This window comes from Chlorocebus sabaeus, chromosome 24, assembly GCF_047675955.1.
Source record: "Chlorocebus sabaeus isolate Y175 chromosome 24, mChlSab1.0.hap1, whole genome shotgun sequence".
NCBI lineage: Eukaryota > Metazoa > Chordata > Mammalia > Primates > Cercopithecidae > Chlorocebus > Chlorocebus sabaeus.
The window spans coordinates 78,092,939-78,108,815 of record NC_132927.1 but is presented as its reverse complement, the minus strand read 5'-3'; the positions used below and the strand labels follow the sequence as shown (position 1 = coordinate 78,108,815).

The window sequence follows — 15,877 nt, the reverse complement described above, 5'->3', positions numbered from 1 at the left end:
TGCCCTCATTTTTTTTCTCGCAGGTCAGGATACTGTGGCCAGGTGCTAATTCATGCTGGCTTCTTTGCCCTGGAGGAGAAAAGAAAAGTGGCATGAAGACAAAAAGGGGCCATATGCCCAGCAGATTTCACTGAGACACTTGGCATCTATAATTATTCACTGTTTGCAGGGAAAAGACGACATTATAATTTATGCACTTGGCATTCTCATTCTTGTCGTGCTGAAAACCTTCTGCCCAGCAGCACACAATGTCCACATACTGCAGGGACTGATTTCGCCCCAAATATGCCGTCCTTCTCTTTCTCCTCCTTCCTTCCTTTTCTCCCTCTCCCCTCTCTGTTCTCTCTTTTCCCCACTTCCCCTCCCCCTTTCCACTTCCCCCCCTTTTCTACTTCCCCCTTCTCCTCTCCCTTTCTTTCTAATAATGCAGAACTCTCAAAAGGCCAGTTTAACATGACTTTCAAATGAGCTCCTAGAATTATTAAGATCCTGCATGATGCATTACAGAAAATATCTTTTATCTGAAGTTGGTTATGCCCAGAAAATGTAGCCTCACCTCAAAAATTGTCTAAAGCCATGATCTGTATCCATGCAAGAGGGGAGGAGGTCATGAAAGCAAACGAGATGCCATCCCTTTGGGCTCAATATTCTACACCCTATAGAACAGGACAAGCCTGTCGTGGTACTAAATAAATGAGGTTATTTTGGACTCAAACTACGATTAGTTCTTCTGGATGTTGCTAAAGACTATAAAATATTTATCACGCCCACATTCAGACTTGTACACTGAATAATTTGTAGCCATTACGAATCTGTAGTAAATCAATTATTTAGGCATTTATTAAGCACCTACAATGTGCTTAATGATTAGCTAGGAGCTGTGAAGACTGTAGAAGTCTGAGATGATTCCACTTGCATGGTGGCTAGGAGAATAACTTATGTAAAGGAAGCAAGTAAGGGACTTTATCTAAGTTGGTGGTGTAGACCCCTAGCGCTCACGCGTGGTCCCTGGCACACTGTCGGTGCTCAATGATTGCTCATGGCCTGAATGAAACTGCAGCCCTTGCCCTTTATGCAGCACTGCCGTGTGGCTCTCTCATTTCAGGAAGTCAAGAGGGCAGGTGGGTTTGTTGCTAGGGCTGCCTTAAGAAAGTCCCACAGATGGGGGCTGAAACAGCAGACATTTATTGTCTGAAAGCTCTGGAGGCTGGAAGTCCAAGATCGAGGCGTTGGCAGGGCTGGCTCCTTCTGAGGGCAGTAAGAGAGGGTCTGCTCTGGGCCTCTCTCTGTGGCTTGTAGATGACATCTTCTCCCTGTGTCTCTTCACATCATCTTCCCTCAATGCCTGTCTGTTTCTGTGTCCAAATTTCCCCTTTTTGTAGGGATTCCAATCATATCACACTAGGGCCCATCCTAATGACCTCACTTTACCTTGGTGACCTCTGTAAAGACCCTATGCCCAAATATGGTCACATTTTCAGGTCCTGGGGGTTAGGACTGCAACAGATTTTTTGGAGGAACATAACTCAACCCATAACAGCAGGGGAGGTTACTTGCGCTGTGGGGTGCAGGCAAGTTAAAAGCTTGTCTAGGGTCACATGACTAGGCTGAGCCCACACTGGAGTCTTTTGTGGGGAACCTGTGCTTTCCCCACTGTCTCCTGAGGCCCCTCCATGAGGACTAGCCAAAGGGACCTCAGTGCAGAGTGGAGGTGCAGAGCAAAGGCCAGCCGTGCCGGGAGGGAACAGGAGCCACTGGGAGGAGACCCCCAGTGGGACCCATGTAGTGCTCAAGATCCTTTCCAGACTCATGTCAAAATCGAGATTGCTGGAACAGTTTCTTTCAAGGATGAAATCCTTTGTGATCAGGTTCTAAAATTAGGGTTAGCATTTAGGGGTGAGGAATTCCAGGATCCCAGATACCCCGGTGTGGGCTCCCGGTGGGCTTGCGCCCTTGGCCCTCCCAGCTAAGTGGCTCTGCTGGAGGTGGTGGACCAGAGTGGAGCTCTCCATGGGGCTGATGTGATCCAGGGGTTGAGGGAGAAGAAATGAGCAGTTTAGGTTTTTTACAGGGGAAAAAGGGGGGAGGGAGATTGACTGGGAGCCCAGAGTGGAGTTGGGAGAATAGGATATTGAGAAAGTTGGTCAGTCCTGAGTCTCTGGTGCTGGAAGTCTTGGAAAAGTTCAAAGTCATGCATTCGGGCTGTGGAGAGAGGTTTCCTGGAGAAGAGAAAATAGAAGGCAGAAGGGACTTCTCATGCACAGTGAAAGCCCTGGGGAGAAATGAATCCTGAGCTGTCTTTCTAGGAAGGTGGGTCAGGCTAAGGGAGAGCTGAGTGTGTCCCCAGCATCCAGGTTGGCATAAAGGTCTCTTGGGAGAGGTCCCACCCAGCGGGCCAGGAGCACCTCCTGCCCATCAAAGTGTGGGTGCCCCAAGTGGGAACCTCAGAGTTCCTGCTTCCCCCTGCTCTGTCCTCTCTCCCACCCACAGATGTGAGGGGGGATGCAAGCAGAAGGGGATGATGGATTGCAGCTTCTTGCAAAGTGCTTGTGACCTATTAGGAAAGCAGAAGTTTGGAGGCAGGCAGTGTTCCGAGCAGCCTTTGGCAAAGCACTCACCTGGAGAACAGCATCAGCTTCCCAGCTGGGTCCCAGCCAGGCCCCTGCATCCGTTAGGCTCAGGACACCAAGCATCTCATGGGTCTCCACAAAAGTCAGGGGCCAAAAACAAAACAAAACAACAACAACAACAAAAAACACACATACGGGGTTAGCTGATTTTATGTTGATTTCTCGAATTGGTTAAATTATTAACATAAAGCTATCTTGAAAATAATCACTGGGTTAAATTTTCCTACTTCTCAAGGATTCCAGAGGATAAAGTATCACTTTTAAACTTGAGCATTTGGGAGTCTTGGCCCAGGGCTCTGTGCCTTTGGGGGTCCCACTCTGGTCCGCCTCCTCCAGCAGAGCCACTTAGCTGGCAGGGCCAAGGGCATGAGCCCACCTGAAGCCCACACCAGGTGTCTGGGATCCTGGGATTCCTCACCCTCAAACCCTAAGCCTTTTTCTAAGGACTGTACAGGCGTCTTCCCTGGGTCTCCCCTGTGGGCAGACCACATTGCTGGAATGTTCACCCTGGACCTGAGGTGGGGTGGGGTTGGGAGAGTTGTTTAAGGGGTAGGGGAGCTCGGACATGAGGGCCGAGAGGCTCACAGCCATGCATGTGAGGCCTTTACAGATGTGGGACAAGCCTCCGTGGGTACCCTTGTCCCAGCCTCACGAAGATGAGGAGTGAGTCTGTAGGTGTGCACAGTCATTGTCCACAGATCACAGCCAAGAGTCGATGAAATGTATTACAGCCAAGGAACTTCAGGAAAAAAGTAAAATAATTTCTTTCCAAATACATATTCTAGCATGGAAGAATGACATTTCAAATATAGATTGTGGTGTTGACCAACAGAAAGAAACGGAAGCGAAATTAACACAGGTAGAGAGTTTATTTGGGCCACAGTTGAGGACTGCAGTCCAGGGAGCACTCCCAAGTTACCTTGGAAAGTGCTCCAGAGAAGAGAGGCTCGAGCTTTTAAATAAAAGAAGACAAATCAGGAAAGGGGCGATTGTGAAACTGTTTTTCAGGAATTCTCATCAGTTTACAGAAATAACATTGATGAGTGATTGTCTACACGTTGTTGAACTACAGGGCACGAGTTACGGTGTCCGGCGTGTGGCATTGTTAGGCTGATGCATAGCTACTGGTACCAGTCAACCTAGAGCCCACACAGCAAGCGGCTTCAGGAGATTTATTTTTCAGGTGGGGCAGTGAGATGTGACAGCTGTCACATCTGTGCCTCTCTAGGCCTGATCATTTAAAGGGGGCTTGCCTTCCTCAGATAAAAAGTTTCTTTTCTTTGTAGTGGATACATTTGAACGTGCTGGGTCTGATGCACACTGGGGCTTCTCAAACTCTGAATCCTGCAGCTTCTGAAGTAGCCACTATGCCCTCCCTAGAATCCACTTCTATCTCCTTCAATTCCACTGTGCCCAGCAACCAGGACCACCCCTTGAAAACCCAAATCTTAGCTGAGCGCAGTATTGCATGCCTGTAATCCCAGCACTTTGAGAGGCCCAGGCAGGCAGATTGCCTGAGGTCAGGAGTTCAAGACCAGCCTGGCTGACATGGCAAAACCCCGTCTCTACTTAAAAAATACAAAGATACAAAAATTAGTGTGGTGGTGGGCGCCTGTAGTCCCAGCTACACAATAGGCTGAGGCAGGAGGATCGCTTGAACCCGGGAGGTAGAGGTTGCAGTGAGCCAAGATTGCACCACTACACTCCACCCTGGGTGACAGAGCGAGACTCCATGTCAGAACAAAACCCCGAAATCAAAAAAAAAAAACAAAAAAAACAAAAAACGAAAACTCCCAAATCTTATGGTATTACTGCCCTCCTGAAATCCCTTTAGCAGCTGGCCACGGCCCTCAGGATGAAGCTCCACCTCTGGCTTGGCTCCCCAGGCCCTTGGCCTTCTGGTTTCCACTGACTTCAGCCTCATCTCTTCCCCTCCCTGCCCAGCCTTAGTTACACCGCTTGCAGTGCTCCTTGGGTTTCCACAAGCTGCACCCCTGCTGGAGGCCTCATGTCACCCCACGTCCCCTTGTGTCCCCCTCATCCCCCCGCCTCAGCCTGCTCTGGCTGCTTCCTTCTCTAACACCTGACTCGGGCTTTTCCTGAGTTCCCTTAGCCCTGTTCTTCCCTTTTCCCTGTTACTGCCTGTCTCTGTGGGCAGGGATGATTCTTCTCCACCCACCTGTGACCTGTGGAGGGCACAGCTGTGTCTGAATCCTCTCCCTACCCTGTGCACAGCTTGGAGCACACTCAGAAGTGGGTCTTTAGTGCTGAGGATGGGAGTCTAAAAAATGCATGAATTCTAACCCAGCGCATTTGCTAGAAGACTAGAAACTAGCCTAAAAATGATCTTGCATGAGTTTCCTTTGGGAGGGAATGGCCTTGGCATAGAGCCCCATGCTGGTTATGGGAGGAACCCTCACTGTCACGCTGGGCCACACCGTGTGGAGCCTGTCCCCCAGGTAGAGCCTTTGTTGTCTTCTGTGTCTGGTGCAGCTCCGGGGAGCTCTGAGTGACCTGAAAGTCCTGAGCATGCTGTACACTCGCCTTCTTTCCTTTCATGCCACATCTCTGCCGATTTGACTCTCAAAGAAATAGCCCAAGGCTGTTGCATGTGAATTTGAACTGCCAAGGCGGTCAGATCACCTGAAGTCAGGAGTTCAAGACCAGCCAATGCATAGTGAAACCCCACCTCTACTAAAAGCACAAAAATTAGCTGGGCGTGGTGGTGCATGCCTGTAATCCCAGCTACTGGGGAGGCTGAGGCATGAGAATTGCTTGAACCTGAGAGGCGGAGGTTGCAGTGAGCCAATATTGTGCTGCTGCACTCCAGCCTGCCAGCCTGGGCAACACAGTGAGACTCTGTTACCAAAAAAAAAAAAAAAAAAAAAAGAAGTAACTGAAATAAAATGAAAATGGTGCTTGTAGGACGTGAGCCAAGCAGATACCCGCAGTTGATTTTGTAGAGTTGTTTACACAACGCACGCTTCTACGTGCACGTGTACCTTGCATATTAGACGCATAATTACATCTGCCCCACTTAATTTTCAGACGCTCTCCGAGATGGGTGGGGGGTGCGATGGCACAGAAATGCATTACATCGTCAGAGTCAAGGCCCCACTGGCAATGCGGTGCTCATTAGTTAAGCAGATATTATTAGGCATGTTTACCTGAGAGGAGAGGAACATTCTGTGAAATAATGAATCTGCTGGTTTCTATTCTTCTCCCTTTGCAGACTGAGTTTTTATTATTTTGATCCCAGTACCCATTAGAAACACACAATGTCTAAATATTGAAATGCTTTGCTTCAAAAGCTGCTAAGATTCAGTGGCAAAGGTAGACTTGCAACGACGTTTTATCTCCAGAGTCCCAAGTTTTGGAGACAAATCCAATGACGCAGGTCTTGTGGTCAAGGGTGATGCATTGGCGCTCTGGGAACAACATCAGGCTGTGTGACTTGGGTGCCTTCTGGGTGTGTGGTGTGTTGTCAGTCTGGCAATTCCTAGAACAACCCTACAAGGTGGTAATTATTATTCTCAGGCTGCAAGGGATATCTCCTACCTCCTAGGTGGACTTAGGTCTCGTGGGGCTTAATGCTTAAAAATTCGAGCTGCCGGCCGGGCGCAGTGGCTCAAGCCTGTAATCCCAGCACTTTGGGAGGCCGAGGCGGCCGGATCACGAGGTCAGGAGATCGAGACCATCCTGGCTAACACGGTGAAATCCCGTCTCTACTGAAAAATACAAAAAACTAGCCAGGCGAGGTGGCGGGCGCCTGTAGTTCCAGCTACTCGGGAGGCTGAGGCAGGAGAATGGCATGAACCCGGGAGGCGGAGCTTTCAGTGAGCTGAGATCCAGCCACTGCACTCCAGTCTGGGCGACAGAGCAAGACTCCGTCTCAAAAAAAAAAAAAAAAAAAAAAAAAAAAAAAAATTCGAGCTGCCTTTTAAAGGGAAAAGACTACAAAATTATGAATACGAAATAAGGTTAAAGTCTTAGGAGGGGCCGTGCAAGCTGTGGGCTCTCCAGGTAAGCTTGTTTAGCTTCCCAGCAAATCCACCTCTGAGCTTGCAAATTATAAAGCTGGAATTTGAACTCACACCTGCTGGATGCAAAGTCCGAGGTCTTCCTGTAGCATGACTGTCTTCCTGTGTGGTGAGAAACATCAGGCTGCCGAGGCCAAAGAGTGGGTGCGTCACTTTCCAATGAGGCAGGTGTGCGGGACAGGAAGTGGGAGGGGCTCCTTGCAGGGGAGCGGCTGCTGCCAACATCTCAGCTGGTGCCTGTTCCTGAGAATGGTTTGGCAGGTGGGGGCCATTTGGAGTCTCCGCTCCTACACCCTCTCACCCCTCCCGGGCTCCTTTCAGAGGAGGGCAAAAGGTATTCGTTCCAGCCTCCAATTTCTTTCTCCCACTCCTCGAAAGCATTTAAGTGAGGAAGGGAGGGAAAACGTAGATAATTCTGCTATTGAGAGGAGGCCTTTTTTTTTTTCCCCCTGCTGGAAGTAAAAGGAGGCATTCTAGCTGGGCAGCCGGCCCCACTCTCCAGGGCTCCCTCCATCTGGCCTGGCTGAGGCTGGCCAGCCCCTGCTGAGAATGGAGGGGTGCTGGGAAGCCTACCTTGCTTCACACTGTCCTCTTCCACACCCAGCCTGTGACTCATGCCTGAAACGCCTCCGCCTCCGTTCAAGCAATTCTTCCCTTTATTGTGAAGCGCTGCTCTCTTCCGGCTCCTCCCCTAAGTCACCACAGGGGAGATTTAAAGGAAAGGTTATTTTTCCACCGTGTTCAGGGACAACCCTGTGATCATGGTTTTGGTCACACAGCTTTCAAGTGAGTGTTGTGCAAACGTTTGCTAGGATCTCTCAGGGAGCGTGTTAGAAAAACTCCTGAGCCTGCTCCAGATCAGCAGCCTGAGGTGGGACCAGACTCCTGTCTTTTCAGCAAGCCTCCCCCACGTTTGAGGATGCACCCCAAAGCCAGAGAATTCCTGCTCTGAGCCATCACTGAAAGCACCAAGAGCCAGGTTTGGGGTTTGTTTTTTGGAATTACACCCAGGTGCCTGAACAATTGCTGTCTCTGGAATCAGTGCAAAGTTACCAGGAGCTGCAGAAACCCAGACAGACTAGAAGGAGGGGAGAGCTTGGCTCTAACACACGCAGCCTCCCCATTGCCCACGTCCACCCCCAGACCACCTCGCTGCAACCAGCCATGAGCTTTGCAGAGGGCAGGCATGCCCCAGGGGCTCTCAGCATCACCCCCCTGCCCCTACCTGTGACCAGAGTCTCTCTGAATTCTCAGCTCTGTCTTCCCAATTCGAGGAGCCTGCCAGGCCCCACCTGGGTAACCCTGTCCATGCTGTGGCCTGGAAACCCTCTCAAGAAAGGAAGCTGGGTTAATTGCAGGCTCACTTTATTTTCCACATTCTCAGAAATCATTGTGCCTAGTTGCCTGATATCCAGTGTATTAGTCTGTCCTCATGCTGCTGATAAAGACATACGTGAGACTGGGTAAATTATAAAGAAAAAGAGATTTAATAGGTTTAATGGACTCACAGTTCCACAGGTCTGGGGAAGCCTTACAATCACGGCAGAAGGTGAAAGGCACATCTTATATGGTGGTGGACAAGAGAGAATGGAACCAAGTGAAGAGGGAACCCCCTTATAAAACCATCAGATCTCGTGAGACTTACCTCCATGAGAACAGTATGGGGGAACCACCCCCATGATTCAAATATCTCCCACCAGGTTCCTCCCACAACACATGGGAATTATGGGAACTACAATTCAAGATGAGATTTGGGTGGGGACACAGCCGAACCGTATCATCCAGTGTCTCGAGAACTCTTGTTTTATACATTTGGTTCAATTTATTTTGATTTTTTCAGGCAGGAGAGGAAATCTGTTCTCTATGATTCCATCTTGTTTGGGAGTGAAAGTGTTCATTTTCTTTTAAAACAGACAATATCCTTCCAAATCTATAGTTACTTGACTCATCCATCACTCATCCATAACCACTGTTAATAGTTCGGTCTACATTCTAAGAATTTTTTTTTTTTCTGTGCATATGTGTGCATGCAGCAGGGTCACAAAATCACTCACAGTACATCAGATATGCAAAGATAATAGAGTGTCTTCATTTTCCTACTTAATTAATCTCATCTTTCTTGAAAGGTATTCTCTTCTGGGTAATACAATGCGGAAAAACATCCATTCTAGTAACCTTAGTCTAATACAAACATTTACCCAATTCCTCGAGCAGCTCACCATTCTGAGGCTGAAGTGTTTGGCCAGTGGGGCTTCTGATGGCTGCCACTGTCTACTCCTCTACTCCAGATTGTGTCTGGGCACATAGCGGGTGGGTTGCAGGATTTGGGGGTTCTTTTGGTAGCCAGGACGAAGGAATCCTCTGGTCCACACATGTTCTCCAAGTTTCCCTGACTTTGGCTGCAGAGTAGTTGGCCTGGGCTACTTCATGGAATGGAGTGGTGGCTGCCGAGGAGCAATGGATCATGGGAGATCAGGTCACGTAGGGTCTTGTGGCCACTGCGAAGACTTTGGCCTTTTTGTTTTGTTTTGTTTTTTGAGACAGGATCTCGCTCTGTCACCCAGGCTGGAGTGCAGTGGTATGATCTTGGCTCACTGCAGCCTCGACCTCCCAAGTTCAAGCAATCCTCCTGTCTCAGCACCTCAAGTAGTTGGGATTACAGGCATGCGCCCTGCACATGGCTAATTTTTGTAGTTTTTGTAGAGATGGGATTTCACCCTGTTGCCCAGGCTGGTCTTGAACTTCTGAGCTCAAGTGATCTGCCCACCTTGGCCTCCCAAAGTGTTGGGATTACAGGTGTGAGCCACCGCACCTGGTCAAGAGTTTGGATTTTATCCCAGATGAAATAGGGAAGCCACTGGAGGGCTTCAGTGTGGTGGTAGGAAGCAAATATTGATTGAAAAGCATTCAAGAGAAAATGGGAGGAGAGAAATTGAAGATAGTAATAGATACTTCCGGCTGGGTGCAGGGGCTCACACCTGTAAGCTCAGCACTTTGGGAGGCTGAGGTAGGGATTGCTTGAGGCCAAGAGTTCCAGAGCTGCCTGGGCAACATAGCAAGACTCTATAAAATTTTTTTTTGATGGAAATCTCGTTCTGTCGCCCAGGGTGGAGTGCGGTGGTGCAATCTCAGCTCACTGCAACCTCCGCCTCCCAGGTTCAAGTGATTCTCCTAACTCAGCTGCCTGAGTAACTGGGATTACAGGTGCCGCCACCACACCTGGCTAATTTTTTGTATTTTAGTAGATACGGGGTTTTACCGTGTTGGCCAGGCTGGTCTCCAACTCCTGACCTCAGGTAATCCGCCCACCTTGGCCTCCCAAAGTGCTGAGATTACAGGCATGAGCCATTGCGCCCGGCCTACAAAAAATTTTTACAAGTTAGCTGGGCATGGTGGTGCGCACCTGCAGTCACAGCTACTAAGAGGCTGTGGTGCGAGAATTGCTTGGGCTCAAGAGATCGAGGCTGCAGTGAGCTGTGAATGTGCCACTGTACTCTGGCCCAGATGGATACTTCCAAAGAGTCTTGCTATAAAGGACAGCAGAAAGGGAGAGAGAGATTTTATTAGTCCATTCTCACGTTGCCAGTAAAGACATACCTGAGACTGGGTAATTTATAAAGGAAAGAGATTTAGTTGACTCACGGTTCAGTATGGCTGGGGAGGTCTCAGGAAACTTACAGTCATGGCAGAAGGGGAAGAAAACATGTCCTTCACATGGTGGCAGCAAGGAGAAGTGCCAAGCAAAAAGGGGGAAAAGCCCCTTATTAAACTATCAGATCTCGTGGTAACTCACTCACTATCATGAGAACAGTAGCATGGGGGTAACCACCCCCATGATTCAATTGCCTCTCCCATGACAAGTGGGAATTATGGTAACTACAATTCTAGGTGAGATTTGATTGGGGACACAGTCAAACCATATCAGAGATCAAATTTTAATTTTTTTAATAAATTAATTATTATAATGGGAGATGACGGAATGCTCCAATAGGGAGGACAAATCAACAATTGGTGGTGGTGGTGGAGCATTGCAGAAATGGGGAAGCCAGCGCCTGAGTGGAGGGTCAGAATCTTTGTGTGTTTTCCTTCAATCTTGTTCAGCTTAACAGGTGCTGGCACAGTGTTGTAACTGACCAGGTTGGAAGTTTTTTCCAGGCCAGTATGAGAAATTAGAGAAAGGTGAGGGGGCTGAAGGTGCACAGGAGAGAGGGGCGGCACAATGGACCATGGAGTCCACATGGAAAGAAGGGGAATGAGGACATGAGGTAGAGAAGGGACAATTATATTCTATTTAACCCAAATGCATCCCAGATGTCACCTCAACATGTCATCAACATTCAGAATTATTAGTGAAGTATTTTACATTTTTTTCCACACTACGGCTTTGAAACCTTGCATGTAGTTTACACGGACAGTGCCTCTCGTTTTGGACCAGGCTCATTTTGAGGGGTTTGTGGCCACTCGGTTGGAAGGCACACAGGGATCTAGAGAAGGAGCGTGGGAGAGGTGGCCAAGCACGGGTAGACGGCAAGATCATTGGAGGAGCAAAGGTCAGGGAAGGAGGAGGATCATCTCTGTGGAGATTTAAATTGCCACGAATTAGGACAGGGATTTAGTGAGAGTGACAATGAGCTGGGAGTGGGAATCTTCTAGGAACAAGATGGAGGGGCCTAGGGTCTGCAGAGAACCAGACAGGAAAGGTGGCACAGAGCATAGTGTGATGGCACCAGCTTCAAGGCTGGTGAGTTTGGGGAAGGTGGGGGTTGATCTGGAAGTAACCACAACGGAGGATGCTCCAGGGGCCCGGGTTCCAGTCAGAGCAAGCAGGTGGAGAGAAGCTGTGGGAAGGAGGAGCTTTTGCTCAGGGCATGTCTCAAGCTCCAGAGGAAATAGTGAGGGTTTTTGAGAGTAAGGAGGCCTGGAGGTGGGGCTGGATTAGGAGGTGAGCATGGCCTTACTGGGATTAGGGCACAGTGTGAAGTGACAACCTGGGCGTCCTGTGTCTTTGGTGAATGAGGAGAACAGGATTTGCAGCTGTGCACTGAGGCTGAGTTAGAGTGCACTCTTTGGCCTGACGTGTAGGCTTTGCCACTTTCCATGGTGTAAATACTCCCACCACGGCTCATTTCAAGCTACCAGTGGTTTAACAGCAGGCTCGTGGAATATTTAAACATTTAACAATGGGCTCTTGCAAGCTGGCACAACCCAGTTCCTGTAGCAGATAGCTGGGTATAGGGCAGCATGGGATAGGTCCTGGAGGTCTCCACAGCAGATGGGGGAGGGATGTGAGAGCGGGGGTTTTGAGTTGGGGGAGGGAGGCATGGAGATCTTGTCGGAATTACTCAGAGCTCTAACACCCTTTTTTTTGAGACAGTGTCTCGCTTTTTTGCCCAGGCTGGAGTGCCGTGGCACAATCACGGCTCACTGCAGCCTTGACCTCCCTGGCTCCAGTGATTCTCTTGCCTCAGCTTCCCAAATATCTGGGATTACAGGTGCATGCCATCATACCTGGCTAATTTTAAAAATGTTTTTGTGAGTTAGGGTCTCGCTATGTTACCCAGGCTGATCTCAAACTCTTGAGCTCAATCAATCCTCCTGCCTGAGCCTCCCAAAGTGCTGGGATTACAGGCGTGAGCCACCATGTACGGCTTTTTAAGCCCCATTTGACCCCTGTCAGGGAGTCTGCAGAAATGGACTGCACATCACAATGGCTGCTTTTTTTCAATTTTTTTGTTGTGGTAAAATATGCATAACAAAACATTTACCATTGTAACCCTTTTTAAGCCTACAATTTGTAATGTGCAAACATCACCAGCTATCTCCATAACTCTTTTCATCTTGCAAAGTGGAATTCCATACACGTTAAACACTAACTCCCCATTGCCCCTCCCCAGCCCCTGGCCCCCACCATTCTCCCTTCTGTCTCTATGTTTTTGACTACTCTAGTGCCTCATATAAGGGGAATCATCTAGTACTTGTCTTTTTGTGACTGGATTACTTCATGTGACATAGAGTCCTCAAGGGTCGCCCATGTTGTAGCAGATTGCATAATGTTCTTCTTCTTCTTTTTTTTTTTTTTGAGATGGAGTCTTGCTCTGTTGCCAGGTTGGAGTGCAGTGGCGCAATCACTGCAACCTCCACCTCCCGGGTTCAAGTGATTCTTCTGCCTCAGACTCCCAAGTAGCTGGGATTACAGGTGCCTGCCACCAGACCCAGCTAACTTTGTATCTTTTTTTTTTTTTTTTTTAGTAGAGATGGAGTTTCACCATGTTGGCCAGGCTGGTCTCAAACTGCTGACCTCGTGATCTGCCTGCCTTGGCCTCCCAAAGTGCTGGGATTAAAGGCATGAGCCACATGTCCTTCTTTTTTAAGGCTGAGTGATATTCCCTTGTCTGGATGGGCTACTTTTCACTTATTCACTCATCCACCCACAGACACTTTGGACTGCTTCCATGTTTTAGCTATTGTGAATATTGTTGTTATGAACATGGGTGTGCAAATATCTCTTTGACTGCCCGCTTTTAATTATTTGGGGTATATACCCAGAAATGGAATTGCTGGATCTTGTAGAAATTCTTTTTTAATTTTTTGAGGGATACCTATTATATTAGTCAGGGTTCTCTAGGGGGACAGAACTAACAGTATATACACACACACACACACACACACATATATACACACACATATATATACACACATACACACACACACACATATACACAAAGGAGAGTTTATTAAGGAGTATTAACTCACACAATCACAAAGTCCCACAATAGGCTGTCTTCAGGCTGAGGAGCAAGGAAGCCCGTCTGAGTCCCAAAGCTGAGGAACTTGGAGTCCAATGTTCAAGGGCAGAAAGCATCCAGCACGGGAGAAAGATATAGGCTGGGAGGCTAGGCCAGTCTAGTCTTTTCACGTTCCTCCAGCCTGCTTTATATTCTGGCTGCACTGGCAGCTGATTAGATGATGCCCACCCAGATTAAGAGTGGGTCTGCCGTTACCTAACCCCTTACTCAAATATGAATCTCCTTTGGCAACACCCTCACAGACACACCCAGGAATGATACTTTGCATCCTTCAATCCAATCAGGCTGACACTCGGTATTAATCCTCACACCCATGTTGTTTCCACAGCAACTGCACCACTGTAATTCCCGCCAACAGTGTACAAGGGGTCCAATTTCTCCACATCCTCCCCAATACTTATTTTCTGTGGTTTTTTCTTTTTTTTTGATAGTACATCTTAGTGGACGTGAGCTGGTATCTCATTGTAGTTTTGATTTGCATTTCTCTAATGTCAGTGACTTTTAATTTTAATTTTTATTGTTTTATTTTTAATTTTTTTCTTTTGTAGAGACAGGCTTTCACCATGTTGTCCATTCTGGTCTTGAACTCCTGGGTTCAACTGATCCTCCTTCCTTGGCCTCCCAAAGTGCTGGGATAACAGGCATGAGCCACCGTGCCTCTGGCTTTTAATACACATTTTTGTGTATCTTCACTGTGATGAGCCACCTAGATCCCCCTTCTGGGAAGGACTTGTTACCCCAGCTGCTTGGGTGCCTTCAACTCTCAGTCCCTTCAGAGACTGTCCAGCTACAAAGAGCCACCCTGTCCAAAGCCGGGACTCTTCCTGGCAGCTGCATTCAACGACACCTCAATGTGGGGGTCATCTCTGCCAGAGTCAGGAAGGGCTCCCGGGGCCACTCTAGCTCAGAGGCTCCTGTGGGATCTTTGGGGCTATCACTGGGTCTACATGGAAGTTTGCCTTCTCCCTCATCCGATCCTGCTTCTCTCTCCTCCTTCCACCAATGCCGAGGCAAGCCCCTCGTAAACATCCTGTGGTGCCGCCCTAGGAACCCAACATGCCAGGCTCGCTTTACGTAGACTGGCATCTGAGTCAGCTTGATGGGGTGGGTAGATGTCCGTTTTAATTTGCATCTCTTTGTTATCTGTTGAGGTGGAACTTTTTTTTTTTTTTTTTTTTTTTACAAGCATTGACTGAATGACTTCCTTTGTGGATTGCCTTTGCGAATGACTTCCTTTGCCTGTTTTTCTACTGAGATGTTTGTCTTTTTCTTATTGGTAAGAGTGCACATATATATTACCATCATAAAGATATAATCTTTGCTTTTCGGATATGGTTCACAAAATGTTCTCACGTTCCCTACTCGGCCGTGTGCCTGTTACTTTTGTGGTTCGGGGCACAGGCGTAGCCACACTGCCCCGCCACTTCCTAACTCTGTAGCTTTGGGTGCATTGCTTCACCTGCCAGAGCCTTTGTAGTACCTTGCAGGTTTGTCGTGGGAATTAAATGGGTTAATAAAGTACTTATAACAGGGCCTGGAATACACCGAGTATGAGATAATTATTTGCTATTTTTATTAGTGTCTATATTATTTTTCTTATTGCCCATATATATAGTATTATATTTTATGCAGTTAAAGCTATCTTTTTTGTTTTTTGTCTGTGGAGTGATATGTAGAAATAACTTCTTTATTTTTATTTTATTTTATTTTATTTTATTTTATTTTATTTTATTTTTGTAGAGACAGGGTCTCATTATGTTGCCCAGGCTGGTCTCAAACCCCCGGGTTCCAGTGATCCTTCTGCTTCAGCCTCCCGAAGTGTTGGGATTATAGGCATGAGCCACCACGCCCAACCAGCTTCTTTATTTTAAGATTATATAAGTATTTACCTCGATTTTCTTTCTAGTACCTTTATTACCGGTAAAAGGTGTCCAGGTTCTTGGCGTCTTGAACAAATAAGTGGACAAAATGCACAAACAAAGCAGGGAAGGAAGGAAGGGATTTATTGAAAATGGAAATACTCCCCACAGTGTGGGGGCAGGCCTGAGCATAGGGGCTCAAGGGCCCCATTATAGAATTTTTGGGACTTTACCCCCTAGAGGATTGCACTGGTTACTTTGGGTATACTTGATGTAAATGGAGAGAATGAAGTAAAGTTACAAAGTCATTTAGGGCGTATGCCCTATGGAGAGGATATATCCTATTATAGCTGAAGTGTGAATCAGCCTTCTGTTCCCTGCCTCCAAAACCCTATTTTCCTGCCATGAAACCCTCATGGTTTCATTAAAAAAAAAAAAAAAAAAAAAAAAAAATATATATATATATATATATATATAGTTATATATATAAATATATAATATATATTATTTTTGTATATCTCCGTATATATGTGTGTGTGTCT

At 47.5% G+C, this 15,877-nt stretch overlaps 1 long non-coding RNA gene across 2 annotated transcripts; it reads right to left on the bottom strand.

Moving 5' to 3' along the window:
- Positions 1–877: 877 nt before the first annotated feature.
- On the bottom strand, positions 878–7,361 carry LOC103229720 (uncharacterized). Of its 2 annotated transcripts, XR_496257.3 has the most exons (4): positions 7,244–7,361; positions 6,725–6,913; positions 2,619–6,140; positions 878–2,219 (listed from the first exon to the last, which is right to left on the bottom strand). It is a non-coding gene; the product is annotated as an uncharacterized lncRNA (long non-coding RNA). The 2 variants fall into 2 exon arrangements; XR_012091088.1 differs by having other exon boundaries at positions 2,619–6,913; positions 7,244–7,340.
- Positions 7,362–15,877: the final 8,516 nt, after the last annotated feature.